The sequence below is a fragment of the Motacilla alba genome, chromosome 2 (genome assembly GCF_015832195.1).
Source record: "Motacilla alba alba isolate MOTALB_02 chromosome 2, Motacilla_alba_V1.0_pri, whole genome shotgun sequence".
NCBI classification, from domain to species: Eukaryota; Metazoa; Chordata; class Aves; order Passeriformes; family Motacillidae; genus Motacilla; species Motacilla alba.
The window spans coordinates 51,641,619-51,656,245 of NC_052017.1; the positions used below are offsets into that span (position 1 = coordinate 51,641,619).

The 14,627-nt window shown below is 41.0% G+C and overlaps 1 protein-coding gene across 2 annotated transcripts in view; it reads right to left on the minus strand.

Annotated features, from left to right (window-relative positions):
- Positions 1-11,214, minus strand: part of BLVRA (biliverdin reductase A) — a 30,242-nt gene extending 19,028 nt beyond the window's left edge. The window contains exon 1 of one of the 2 annotated variants that reach the window (XM_038128495.1): positions 11,072-11,214. The gene's annotated coding sequence lies outside the window, so the exon portion shown is untranslated. The remainder of the gene's footprint in view (positions 1-11,071) is intronic. The other variant, XM_038128496.1, reaches the window with a different exon arrangement.
- Positions 11,215-14,627: the final 3,413 nt, after the last annotated feature.

Consider the following 14,627-nt stretch of genomic DNA (forward strand, 5'->3'; position numbering starts at 1 on the left):
ATCCTAACTGGCACCACTGTACTTTGGAAACAGCCAGCGGGGACTTTTCTTCCTGGCTTTTAAATGCCACTTGAACAACATGCCTGCATTGTTTTACATTTATATGCAGGCTCACCAATTAAATTATGGTTTTCCAGCTGACTGCCAAAGTTGAAGTTGATATAGTTACATTGATATATGGACAGACGCTGTGTTAAGCTGCCAAACAAGCACCTTTACTCTATTCAGCAGATGGCTGATAATAAAGAACTGCAGTTGGAACAGGTATGCCGTCTCCAGCATTAATACCTGAGCAGGAGGAAAACTTTTATTTAAACACGGTTCTGCTAACCCCAGAGTCTGCAGTGGTCCTGACACCCATGACATGGCTGCTTTCCAGAGCGTGCAACTCCATATTCGAAGCAAAATCATCCCACAAAAGTAATATAAAACCATGAGAAGTACTGAAAAAAATCTGAAGATCTGGTTTTAAAATGTGACATATTCCACACTGTGGAGGATTGAAACAGAAGTTCTGTGATGTACATGCATGGCTAAGGATGACCATTTTGTCCTGTTCCCTTGTCTGTGGTCACCCTTTGTGATTCAGATTTGGTTGCTAGTCTGAAGAGGAAAAACACTTCTAAAATAGCTTCTCTACCTATCTCTGGGACCTATCTTCAGTCAGATTCATGTTGTTTGAAACTCAAATTACATTTCAATATACCTACACTGCTAAGTTTGAAACTATCCAAGAAAATACTGAGCCTGCTTAGGGGCACCTGAAAAATTAATTAAGATATAGACATGGAGGACTCCAGTTTTTATTTTATAAAAATATCTCCTTAAAAAAAATAAACTGTTACTTATAATAAGTTTCCAGGAACTGCTCTGGACTGAATTGCAGAATGTCTTGTGAAACTTCTGGTGGGTAAATAAACAATTGCATATAACTGCAGCCTCATCACTGCTACTTTTTAAGCAAAAGACTGCTTTTATGTGGCTAATTAGCATATGCCTAAAGCAAAGAGAGCCACAAAATGTCCCCAAAATTTATTTCAGGCTTTAATGTTCCATAACAGTTTTTGAAAGTGAATTTGATGAGAAGAGAAGAGAAGAGAAGAGAAGAGAAGAGAAGAGAAGAGAAGAGAAGAGAAGAGAAGAGAAGAGAAGAGAAGAGAAGAGAATTTTAACCAGTAGCAAGTCAATTACTTTGCAGTGAAGTCCATCCAGGAGAATGGAGTGTTTTGGAGCTATCAGTGATTCACAGATCCTAATTTTCCAGGTGACCAAACAACAGTACTGCTACAGTACTGATCTGTGCCTGAGAAAATAACCCCGAATAAAGCCAAAAATGGTACTAACTCAAAAAAGGGAAAAAAAAGCATGAAACATCCTTCACCATATTTTTGACTTAACATCTGCATAAACACTAAGGCTATCACGAAGCTGAACTCTGCCAGGTCCCTGGGGACTATGAACCACGTCCCCTAGCTTCCCTGCAGAGCAATAAAGCCCCCAGAGCAGTCTCTGCACAGCTAAGTGTCTGAACACTAATTACTGAGACTCTGCTTAAACAACACCTATTTCATACAAAGGAACTGCTGTTTCATGCTTACTCTTACACTGTTTAAAATTGAGTGCTTTTCATGTTTAAAAAAAAAAAAAAAAATTGGAGAACTACTTATCCATACCTTCATTACTGAGAAAACTGCTCAGAGCTAATCACAAGAGGTGTAGATGACAGGACAGCCCATGAGACATGCCCAAGAATCTCAGCCCCATTCCCTTCCCTCGCTTACGCTGCTCATTTTGTTTTTGCTGTGTCACCTTCTGAGAGAAGAGGCTTCTCCACCTCCCTTGATAGACTGGCAAGTGTTTTGCAGATAAACTCTGATGTCAGAAGAGGCTTCCAATCTTTTGGCGTAACACAACTGAAAGTGGTGATGAACAAATACAGAAAAATGTTCTGAAATATTTTCTCACTTACTACATTTGCCCCTGCATTTTCCTGCCAATTACTGCAGTCCTTTCTACAAGCTCTTTCTTCTTCAGAGGGCCTAAAGAATGCAGAGCTGGGCTGGGCAGAAGCAGGAAAGCTGTATTTCCAGGCTGTACCCTTACTTTCTCACAGAATTTCACTGGTTGACCCAAGGCAAGCAAATCACACCCCCTTTCCCTATCAGTCCCCAGTTCCAGAACAGTGGGAACCTCTTTCTTCTGTAAAGCACTTTCAGACCTACTGACAATAAGTGCAAAGTGAGAAGTAGGTATTATTACAACCTCTCTTTTTCATGACAGGAAATCCCACACAAATCAGACATCTAGAAAATATGACTATAAAGTTTACACTGAATTATCTATATAAAACAATGCTCTACAACAAACAACAAAACTATAGGTTTCTTCTTTCCCTTCTCTTGTTGTTAAATTAATCTGAAACCCAAATCCTAAAAGGAATTATATGCCTGCTGAGCTTTAATCACAAGTAATCCCATTGATCTCAATGAGAATACTCCTACAAGTCCATTAAGAAAGATCTCTTGCTGTTGACTGTAATATTAGTATGCACAAGAACAAAACACATATCCAGCTACAAGTATGTTCTTTTAATATCCTTATGGACTCAACCCAATAGATGATACCTATCTTCCGGGCCACTAAAGGTCACTGCATCCCAGATCTCTAACAGGCTGACCTATTTTGAGAATTCCCCAAATGAAAAAATAACTCCTACTACACAGTGCAGTCACTATAAAGACACTGCTTACCATGGCTGATGAAACCCTCTGCCTGCACTGCTAGCATGACAGCAACTCATATCACTGAAGGCCTGCCTCATACTCTCTTCAAAGAAAACAATATACACACAGAATTTACCTAGTCAGACAAGTGTACTTTTTTAGCTGAACTTCTCATCCTCTAACCCAGAGAAAAAAAAATAAGTGTTAACCCTTCTAAAATAGAGGGTGATGTAAATTTTTTTCATTAATAACTAGATTGAGATAACTTAGGAAATAGATAAACTTTTGCATAATGTTGTAATCTTAAAAACTCATCTCATCCTCTAACCCAGAGAAAAAAAAATAAGTGTTAACCCTTCTAAAATAGAGGGTGATGTAAATTTTTTTCATTAATAACTAGATTGAGATAACTTAGGAAATAGATAAACTTTTGCATAATGTTGTAATCTTAAAAATTATGCCCTATCACCTCTGCCATTTTATCAGTCTACCACTCAGCAGGGCCTGCAAAATGCAATGGATGCTCTCCATTCCCCTTACCTTTTGGAAATCTATCAATGTCATAAATTTTTGAGAGCAGGGAAAACCAGAAGGCTTTGAATGAAGAGTAATAATTGCAGTTACTCCCTCCTAACTGCAGAGCTCAGTATTTTTCATCTTAATGGGCAACACATCACTTAAGAATCACAAAGGCCAGCCTCTCTCTCATGAAGAGTTAGTCTGCAATTCAATGTGTTTTAGCAGTCAAGTAGTTGGAAGGTGCTACTCATCTATTAAATTTGTCCTGAGAAAGCAAACACCTTTTCGAGGTTATCAGCCACTAGAGGGGTATTTGGTATCTTACCGAAAACATGATAAAAAAGTAAAAGAAAACAAAAACATTACGAAAGTTAAAGAAAACCTCTAAAAACATATTTCCCACAGTACTGCAACTGCACATTAGGTTCCATGCAAAGTGTTTTAGGAAGAACAATGCTTTACTTGTGTGTAACTATGCAAAAGCTAACCCCCCATCTCCCAATTCCTAGGTTTACCCACATCAAACCCTGCAATTCCTGCAAGAAGAGATGCAGTTTTATATGCCAAGAAGATGGCTAAAATAACATTAGTTTTGATTTGTCTGTACAGTTGGTCAGCTTTGAGTGTATCAAAACCTGAATCTTCAAGCATGCCAAGGTAGAACCTGACATGCTCAGGGTTAATAAACAAGCAAAAGAACAACCTACAAATTGCTTCCTATTTACAATTGTCTGCCTCTTTACAGATTCATCATCACCAGATTTATTGTTCCATAAAATCTTCAAAAGGACCCCAAAAAACTGTCATCGAATTGGTCCAACTTCAAGCAAAGTAGAAGATTCTACTTGGCTAAAGCCACTCCAAAGCTACCTATATTTAAAACATGTCTAAAGAAAGATGAACATGTATTTCAGTTCCTGAAGATGAATGCACAATGAATACAAAACTCATAAAAAATTATAAACTGACTCGATGATTGAGTTCACACAGTGCCACTAGCTGAAGAAGGGTAGAGGATGGATTGTGCCAGGATATTAACGGCATCACAGCTTCTATATACTTTGTTAAATCTCATCAGTTTGGGACCAATGAAGCTGCTGGCAACTTCAAAGACCCTCTCCAAAAATCTGTGTAAAAATAACTATAATTGATTGATAGACTTAAGCACCACCCCTGGCTTCTTCATTTCCTTACAGTCTGCCTTCAAAGATGTGAGCTAGAAGGTTTTAGTGAAGCTGTCTGTTCAGAGGAGTGTTTCAAATACACAACTTACTCAGAATCAGCATGGCCATGTAACTGGGATAAGAGAACCCAGTATCACTCCTCTTTTCTCTGCCAAATCAATGTGGGCTATTACTTTATTTATAACAATTGTGGTTGTTATAAAATGGATCATATCCTATCACAGGCAGGATCTGCACAAGCACCTAATTTAGAAATAACTAAAACAGCTCTTGCAAATGTTCAGGAGCAGACAATACTCTGGGCATCGGAAGAGGAAAATACACCTTTTAAAGCAGACCTCTTAAAAGAGGCAGAAAAACAACTGGATCATGAAAATAGATTCCCAGGAATGAATGTTTCCATTTGAAACATAATGCAAACATTTCCCTCTTTTTCCCTGATTTTACTGGACTGTACCCATCTTGTTTTTTCTGCAATATTCTGGTGAAAAGATTTTACAATTACTCTTGTAAGAGAAGAGCTTTGTCCCCACCTCAAGTTCATGTCCTTAACTGCACCATTCCTTTTTAACACCCAAAGAGGCCACTGAGTTCTGAAAAGAAGAGAGTGGCTTTGCTGAGCTACCACCATATCCTGTGCTGCCAATAGTAACATAAATGCAATTCTGAAATGTCACAGCAACCCTGTTCATTACTTTATTCAGCCTTGCTAATTTTTAAATTGTCTGTCTAAATCACTTCTTCCGTCCTTACCTTCTGCTAATTAAACTCAAGAAAGCATCTTGAGGTTCTGGGAAAGAAGACTGTGAGCTTAATATTTATTATTTAAACCATCCACATCTCAGGTATGACTGTGGCCCCTCCACAAAACCAGTTTTAAACACAGAATTTCTTTATTTATCATTAGAAATGGAAAACCAAGGCACCTTACATTAATACGATAAACACAAACAGTACAGGTGGGCATCTGTAAGCTGTCACTCTTTTATAGATGCCCATCTTGGATATTAGATACTAAATCTCTATTCTTTCCTCCCATGGTCAAACTTGAGTACTTAAAGGCAGAAGCGGAACCTCAGCAGCTCAGAAAATGTGAATGACAACTGTCTGCAATAATCCATCCCACTGGTTTTGTTTAGGATCAAACTGAGTTGGACAAAAAATGTAATAGTGTGGCCAAATAACAGCTTGAGTCCAACTTAGAGATCACAAGCCATTTGACTACACTTGCTATAAGGCTGGATGGCTTTTCCTCCTGATGGATTTGTTCTGCAGTCTGGAATAGGAAAGTTTATTCCAGATAGGGATATAAGCAAAAATAAGATCATGTAGGAGCTAGATAATAAAAATAATAATCATGAGCACACGGTAAAGGAATGTACTTTGCACTTCTTTTTCTTAGAACAGCAGAATGGTTTGGACTGAAAGGAACCTTTAAAGATCATCTAGTCCAACCCCCCTGCTACGAGTGTGATGTTTCCCTTTTTCCTGTCACTGGGGCCTTCACCCAGTTGCCATGACTTTCCAAATATGATGGAGAGTGACTTGGCAACTTCATCAGTTCTTCCTGCTCATAATGATTCTCTTGATGAAAAAGGCCACCTGTCAGTACGGCTGTATGAGATCCCACGGGCAAAAGATGAAGAGTTGGCATCTCATTTAGTAGTCATTTAACCAAAGGAAACTTGAATGCCGGAGTTATCCGCACCTTCATGCTTCCTTAGGAGTTGATAACTTAAGAGCACCTAGAATAGGAGGACTTTGCCTCCTGTGCTTAAAGAGAGGAAAATTTTGTTTCTGATATTACTGGCCATTTGGTGGTGGGAAGCTCCAGCTATCCCAAGCAACAGGGATGGGTAACATACAGCAGACCAGCAGCTGTTTCTGAAAGGTGCTCTCTCTACCTGAGTACATGAACACAAAAAAAAAAAAAAAAAAAGGAAAAAAAGGTGCCTCATACATCTCCCTGGTGCAAAATTCAGCCTTCTTTAAAGATACCAGGGAATTAAGGCTGTGTCCTTGAAAGCAGTACCCTTTCTGATGAAGCCTTATCAGAAAAACTGGGCTCAGAGCAGCCAGAGAATTACATGGCCACATCCCCTGTTTGCAGGGCAAGAGGAGAAAGGAAGCTCTTATCTACACTAAAACAAAGGACCAGACACTTTAAGCCCCCTTTATATTACCATATAATACAGCTATTGTTATGGTTCTTTTGCTATATCTTCATTGTATCTCTATTGTGAATATTACTAGGTCAGGCTGTCACCAGGACCCATTCAAGAAGAGTTGGAAACACATCACAGAAGACTATTATTTTTGAACAGTAAGTAGAGTCAGGCAAATGACCTATTTATTTTGAAAATATTTATTCAAGAGCCCTCAGCCTTAAGGTCTCATTTCAGATGCCAGGCATATAAGAACAGGCAGTACATCTTAATTTGCAAATATTGGGCTAAATGTACAGATAGCAATTTCACTTCTCTAAGCAAGTAAGTAAATGTAAAATAGACTTTAAAAAAATCCAAATGAAAAACACATTTCCTAGGGAAAACATAACTGCTGGGATTGGTTTTCCTGACTTCTGGATTACAAACCTGAGACATCTCAGATGCCTCGGGACTGTTTTTAACAGATACTGCACTGCAGGACTGCAAATCCAAGTACTCTATACTTACCAAAACCAGGCCTACCTCTGTTTAAAACTGAACAAGAATGAAAGTAGACTAAGCCCATGATGCCCTCCAATGCCAGAAGCATACCACCCTGGTTTATAGCCTCATCACTTAATTGTGAATTATAAACAGTACAGAATTCCTCCTTATCCATGTTCCAGTCTGAGTATCTGAGTTCTTCACAGATTTTTGCCACTAAAGAATCAAAGCTTTGGAGGAAGACAAAAACCAGAAATTAATCTGCCATCTCCATTCAAATGCTATGAATCTGGTTTAACAGCAAAAACAAAACCAAAACAAATAAACAAACCACAACCCCCCACCTCAGTCCTTCATACTTCATATCTTCTGTCACCAAGACCAAACACTAAGCACAGAGAGATCTCTACCAACATGTTGATCCCACTTCCAGCTGCACACAATTGTGCTGTCTGAGAAAAACCAGCTAATTACTCTAAAGACAAGTCCGAGCAAGCCACCGAGATCTCCATGTTCATCACCAAATAACAGACTAACCAGTCTGCTGCTAATCCGTGTCAGAGCCTGCAAAAGACAGTAAATACCGACTAAGGGCTGCTTTCCCTAGCAACAGAAAGGGTCACAAAGCTGTATCGGTTCCAGCATAGCAAAGAATCACCCATGACGTTTTAACTAGAACGACTGTGGTCTCAACTTACCCCTCACATCCTGTACTACTACATCCTTTCTGTTATTTGGGGATTATTCAATAATCCATGCTCTTTCTGACAGCTTTTCTCTCCTCTCACTCAGAGAACAGAGGTAATGACTAGATTATAAAGATGACTTTGTACCTACACATTTCACTGAGAGGGAAAGTTAATAAACGCAGTAACATTACTTGAGCCATGAGAGCTTCTCTTTTTATTAGCCAGTGTTGTGCAGCCTTTAATTTAGTATTTAGGTTAGTTACTACAACAGGAGCATTAGCTGCCACAAACAGGCTCCTTTTAACTGGTTAATAAAACCATGATGAGGAAAAAATAACTAAAAAAAAGGTAGAAATCTATTTTATGCTAATTGTTCAACTCATGTTGTTTAAGTGGTGGGTTGTACTCATCTGGAGAAACAGGATTAGCAAATGCATTTCATTATCTTTCCCAGTCAGGTGGGTTTTCTGCAATGTTTTCTAATTAGCACAGTAGATCTCTGTCCGAGTTGCAAAAGTTAGTCTAAGGAACACTTAAGTTCAGTTAGACAAGAAGCCAAAGCTCTTTTTACTCAGAGAATAGAGAGGAAACAAGTCATTTGTTGTCATAAATATACTTAATCTTTTTATTATAGTTGCACTTATTTTATAAGGTTTTAAGATCTAAGTCCCACACTTTGGCTTTACAGGCACGAGAACATTTGCCAAGGTTCAAGGCCAGCTCCAGAGACATGAGACAGCTCCTCAGCAACCTTTGTTCTTTTAAGTTACAACAGGGCATGGATTATCCAGAGTGGGGTTTTGTTGATTTTGGTTTTTTGTTTTGTTTTTTTTTTTTTAACTACAGGATTAAACTGCAAGAGTGCCTTGGCTTTCAGACTGTTTTTCTTTCCTAAGCGCCACTGCTTCCCCACTCAGTGAAGAAACTTTTTTAATGCCTCACTTAATAAGGTGCACTATGAGCACAATGTAGGTTAACACACTGAGCTCTACCTGCAAGTTTCAGAAAAATCTATGGTCGCCTGAAAATTCGAGGTGAAAGTTATCCACAATCCTACATACATTGATGTTGCTGTATGGCTGTGTAAAACACAGGAATTCCTCCCTCAGGGCATTATTGTCCCACCACCACATTCATCCAAACTCTGTTAGTTTCTCCGCTTCCTCCCAACTTTGTTTAGTTTAAACTCCTGTTGCCTCACTCTGCGTGCCTAGGGCAAGGATGGCAGTGCAGAGACAGCTTCAGTGGACCACAGTAGTGGTAATGGCAAATACCCTCTGAAGCTTCCTACAACTAATCTGCACAACACAGAGTACAATATTCCCTCTACAAGATGGATCAAACTCAGGTGACTTTAGAGTCATCACCGAAAAGCAAAAATGCCAATGTGTGTTCTAGTCCTGCATCTTACTGAAGTCCTGACACCATGGTGTAAGATGGAAAATTATTCCCATTTTAATTTGAAAACTGGACCATTAATTTATCCATTTATCTTCACTTGTTTTGACAATGCCAGCTAATTTTTAGTCCAGAGAGCAAAGCGGTCCTGTTCTTCTGCTGAGTTTAGTTTTCAGAGTCTGTGGATACAGCAGATATTCTTCATGACAAAAGAAAAAAAAAACAACGAGTCTGCCCTTTGACATTTAAAGTGAAGTTGCTTAGACCTTAATGCAGGGGTCTATTTGGCTCATTGGGTTTTGGGGGTGAGGAGTGGGTGTTGAAACACCCAGTTAGCACAACTGGGAAAATAATGAGGACACTAAGAAGTTGAAAATGACAAAGGTTGAGTCTCCTTTTTAGCTCTACAAAATAAGCACTGCCAGTCCTTTAAGAATAACACAAACCATACTTCATTGAATTAAACTCCAGCTCTTCACAAACAGTAACTCAGTTCACTCTTTGAAGAAACTGAGAGATTTCTATCAGTAAAAAAACTTCTTGACCATTGGATGTAAACCCAGGAAGAGGAGTCCAGAAAAATCGGGACTCCGGAATAAGGGAAGTTTCCTGATCCAATAGTAAGAAACTGTAGAGTATTTTACTATCAATTATTATTATATTAATAATATTTAGTTATAATTTAATTATTAATAATTACTCTCTAAGTGGTATGCACTGCTTGTGACAGTTTTTAGTAAGACTACCTAAGGCTTTCTTGTATATTCTGAAAATAATTAAAAATATTAACCCATTGGTCTTTATATTATAAAGATTAAACTTTAAGTTGGATTTACATTATTGAAACATATTTGTCTTCATTTTCTCATTTATCAACACAAATGACAGAAAGATGTTCAAACACTATGTTATTGATTTTTGGCACAATGTCATTCTGCGTTCACATCTGTAACCATAGATCCAACAGCTGAAAGACTATCTTCATTCCACAAAAATTAATTTCGCAAACCAATGCAAGGAATTGGGAAAAAATGGTTTCACACAAAATCAGTTCATTAAACTGTTGCCCTAATTAACATGACTTGTTTGGGGTTTTTAACAAGCTCCAACACAAAAGTTCAGCAGGATGACAGGAGTTATATAAAGGCTGAGTTTGTCTTTTCACTGTGCGTAGATTGAGCCCTTGATGCATCTTTTTCCTTTTTTTTACTAGAGATAAGTGAGAGCTGTGAAGTAATTAAGTGTCAATAAAGTAATTAAGTGTCAATGTGTTTTATGCACGGATTCTGTACCATATCTGAGAACATAAGAATCACCTTTCTCCCACCAAAAGCTGTTTGAAATATGGTCCCACCATGTCCCTTTACGAAAGGAAATTATTCTGATTCTCACTTTACACATGGGTAAACTGAGGTACAGCCTGCTTGATGGTGTGGTGTTTCAGAAGGGAGCATCAAATAGCTACAGTAAACGTTGATTTTCACAGGACTGGAGGGAAGCTCAGCGCTTCTAAAAAGAAGTCCAGTTTGAAGAAAAGGTTTTCCATGACCTCTCACATTCTCACCCTGCAGTGCCCTGGCCACTCGAAGATGCTACTTGGCTACTTCCACATCATTTACACGCTAGTACTCTGCTTCACTGCCACCTGGACATTATTCCAAACAAAGGGCTTTTCCCTTTTACCCTTTCTCTCTGCTTTCCCCTCCCCAGGTGGTGGCCCGTCCCCTTCGGTGCGGAGGGTATCTTTGGAGCAGCTAGGACAACGTGACTTGCAGGACTCCCCCAATCCTCCACAATCGAGGGGGAAACGCCGGTGACGAGCAATCCTGGGGAGGCGAGGAACAGAAAACGAAAGCCCTGCTTCCATCCTAATTACAGCTAGCAGGGATTAAGCGATAGCCACTAACCTCTTCAGCTCACAGAGGAGAAACGTGGTCCCGTTTAATTCTCTTCCGCTCCCTGCAGCTCCTTCTTATACAACGCTCCGCAGCTCCGGCATATCAGCGCCCGCACGCCCTGCCGCTGTCGCGCCGGCAACACCCCCTCGGCCGGGAATCCAATAAGGCGCTGCAGGGGCGGGCTGAAGCCAGAGGCAGCTGGTGCAGGCGCCGAGCTGGGACCTTCCTCTCCGGAAACACCCAGAAAGCTGCACGGGGCTGGCAAGGGGTAGCGCCTCGCTGGGGAGGTGGGCGAGACCCCTCGGTTAAGCGCAGCGGTCCCTGTGATGCTGGGTTTCCAAACTGATAAACTACATAGCAATAAGCTCAGTTTATACACTCAATATGCCTCAGTAACTGCAGCCGTTGAGAAAGAATAGGAAAAAAGGAATTTAGGATTATATATGTATTGAAATCAGTCACAGTGGAATACTGAACTAAGAGATCGCAAGGATGCTTGGCAGAATGCCCAAGATAGGGGCAGAAGGACGAATAAACAGGGGCAACTCATCAGTCTAAAGTGCCAGCTGGGTGAAAGGTGATTTTGGCAGGGGGAAGAATGAAAACACTGACTCACAGCCCACGAAGTCTAGAAACCCACTGACTCAAGAGGAGTCTGAACATGTGGAGTAACTAACATAAGTGAGAGAATCACTTAAGCACTACAATTACAGAATATTCAGAATTGGAAGGGATCCACAAGGATCAAGAGGTCCAATTCTGAAGTGAATGACCCATATATGGATTGAGCCTACAACCTTGGTGTTATCAGCACCATGCTCTGACCAAACTGAGCTAAGAAGATATAATACTAATTAATGAGAGAACTATGCAACTTCTAACCAATGAATACTGATACTTTTGTTTGCTAAAACATATAAATAATATAAAGTTTTGGTGATTAGGGAGCTAGTGTTTTGTGGGTTACCACCTAGCTCCTTACTTTGCACAAACTAGAATAAAGAAATAGAGATTCCTCTCCTCTGTGTGTGAACTGGCATGGCACACCCAGTTGGGAGCCCACGTTAGGGGCAGCAACCCCAGCCAGACACTCCCACAGCCCAGTCATGCAGTGGTTTCAAGACACTGGTACATCAGCAGTGCTTGTGTCTGCCCAGCTGCAGCCATAGGGTTTACGTTGCAGGATGAATCTGCTCAGGAAATTGGGAATTTCAAGAGTGCCAAGTGGGAAAGAAATCACTCTGTGCCTGGCTTTGCCCAAGCAGGAGGCAGGCAGAGAGCAGCTGCTAGGACAGCCCAGGCCAGGTTTTCAACAAGCTCTTACTCAAGACTATTTGCCTCCTTTTCAACTGGGATTGCTTCCTGGCAGACAACATACTGTGCATAAGCACTAGCTTTTCCTAGGAGAGACACCTTTTACCCAGATCTTACTCCCAGCCTCTTTACTTGCCATTTCTTATCTACATGCAACAGGACTTTCAGCTGCTCCTTTTGGGGCTTGGAAGATAAAAGCCAGTGAGGCACTCGTACTGTGGGAGAAGCCTTTGGCAGGGATGACTTCTCCATCTGAGCTCCAAGAAAGGGACCCCTCCACTGATGGCAGGTGATAGAGTAGGTTTGGGGTCATTTTGGCATCACTTTGTGGATTTTGGGGTTACTTTGGGGTCACTTTGGGGTCACTTTGGGGGTTCGGTTTTAGTGTTTGGGCGTCAGTTTAGGGATTTTGGGTCACTTTGGGGTTTTGAGAGGTCCCTGTTTGGGGTTTGGAGTCCCATTGAGGGGTTGGGGTTAGTTTGTGGTCTCAGAGTGAGGTTTGGGGTCCCAATGTGGGGTTTGGAGTCTTTGTGTGGGGTTTAGGGTCAGTTTGGGTTTGGGGTCACTTTGGGGTTTTGGGGGATCCCAGTTTTGGGGTTTTGGGGGGTCCCGGTTTTGAGTTTTTGGGGTCACATTGGTGTTTTGGGGGGGTCCCACATTGGGGTTTTTGGGGTCCCAGTGTGGGGTTTTGGCATCAGTTTGGGGTCCCAGCCTCCCCCCCCCTGCCCCCTGGCACTTCTGGAGGGTGCCCAGCCTTCTTTCTCCCCTCCTCCCACTCTTTTGGAAGGATTTCCCAGGATTTTATTTATTCCCCGTTTTTACTGTCTGGTTTTGCTGTAAGGGGGAAAGAGTCCGAAATCTGAGGGAAGAAGGGCTGGAAGCATGAGGTGTAAAAGTCAATCATGTCAATCTGTAGTTGTCCAGACCTTCCTGAAAACAGCCTTTTAAATGTCAATACAATTTCTGCCATCTTCGTTTTCTTCAGTGTCAAGGTACATTTCAGTACAAACTTGGATGTAATAGCAAGTAAAGTTATTTTGCCTTCAATTTTTTTTTAAAAGTATTAAATGTTTGAAGAGTGAATGCTTTTTTGTTATTTCTCAGCTTGGCTTGGTTCTCTGAGTTCTTCTGCCACCCTTGAACTGTTTTGTCTCTGTTCTACTTTGCAATCTCTTTTTTGGCCCTGATAGGCCAAGGAAACAAAACACTATCACTTTGGGTAAACAATCTCCATATTGCATTCTACTTTGGCACAACACAGGCACAGCAAATGAGATAAGAATTGTGTTTTTCCTTTCTCTGAGGTTCAGAGAATGAATCTCAGAAATCCTTCACACGCTTTCCTCTGTGAAGAGAAATGTGGCAACATGGGTGGGAACAAACAATTGCTGGAGCATGTTCTGAGCTATCTGGGTAAAAGAAGATCAAAAGAACAGAGGGAGAGACACCTCAGTCCTACGTGTTTTCCTGGGGTTATTGGGGTCTCAGGCTGTATGGGGCAGCACTCTGGGTGCTGTGGCTGGAGCAGACCCATCTCACTCTCCCCTTTGCTTTTGTAGTTCGTGGAGAGACCGCCCCAATACTTGTACAAGGCACTGAGCGCCGAGCTCTGCCAGCAGGTACAATCTATCAGGTCAGTGCCATATCAGCCATGGACTCGTGGCTGTCCCTTGTTCCTGCAGTGGGACTCACATACCTATAGTGAGTCCCCAGCCTCTGCCTGACCCCTTCTCACCAGCTGCCCCAGTGGTATGTCCACAGCTGGGTTTCTTCTCACCCTGGCTCCTCCTGTCTGGTTTCTCAGGATCTCAAAGGCAATGCTGAAGTGGGCATGCTGGATACTGACTGAGGAGGAGGACTCCTGAGCCCAGCCCATCTTTCATTCCTTAGTTTCTTTAATGGGTCTGTGCAATGAACAATGTATGAAATGAGGCTGGTCTGAATTCCACAGATCTTTCTACACCATGCTGATGGTGGGCATTCATATAGTAGAACCTAAAACTGTGTTACATTGTGGCTACAGGTACAAAGGATAAAATTCTGTACTCTGTCATCTCAAACATGCAGTAGAAATACCTCTGGAGAACCTTTTTTTTTTGTTTTGCACATAAGTGTGCTCAAGTCAACTTGCTTCTGGTAAATCTTAGAGTGTGCTGTGTAAAGTAGTCATATCAAAAGAAGCCCATCTTCTTCCTATAAAATTAAAAATCCAATGCATCCCTGGATTCTTCAGGGATTCTGTAGGTTGGGA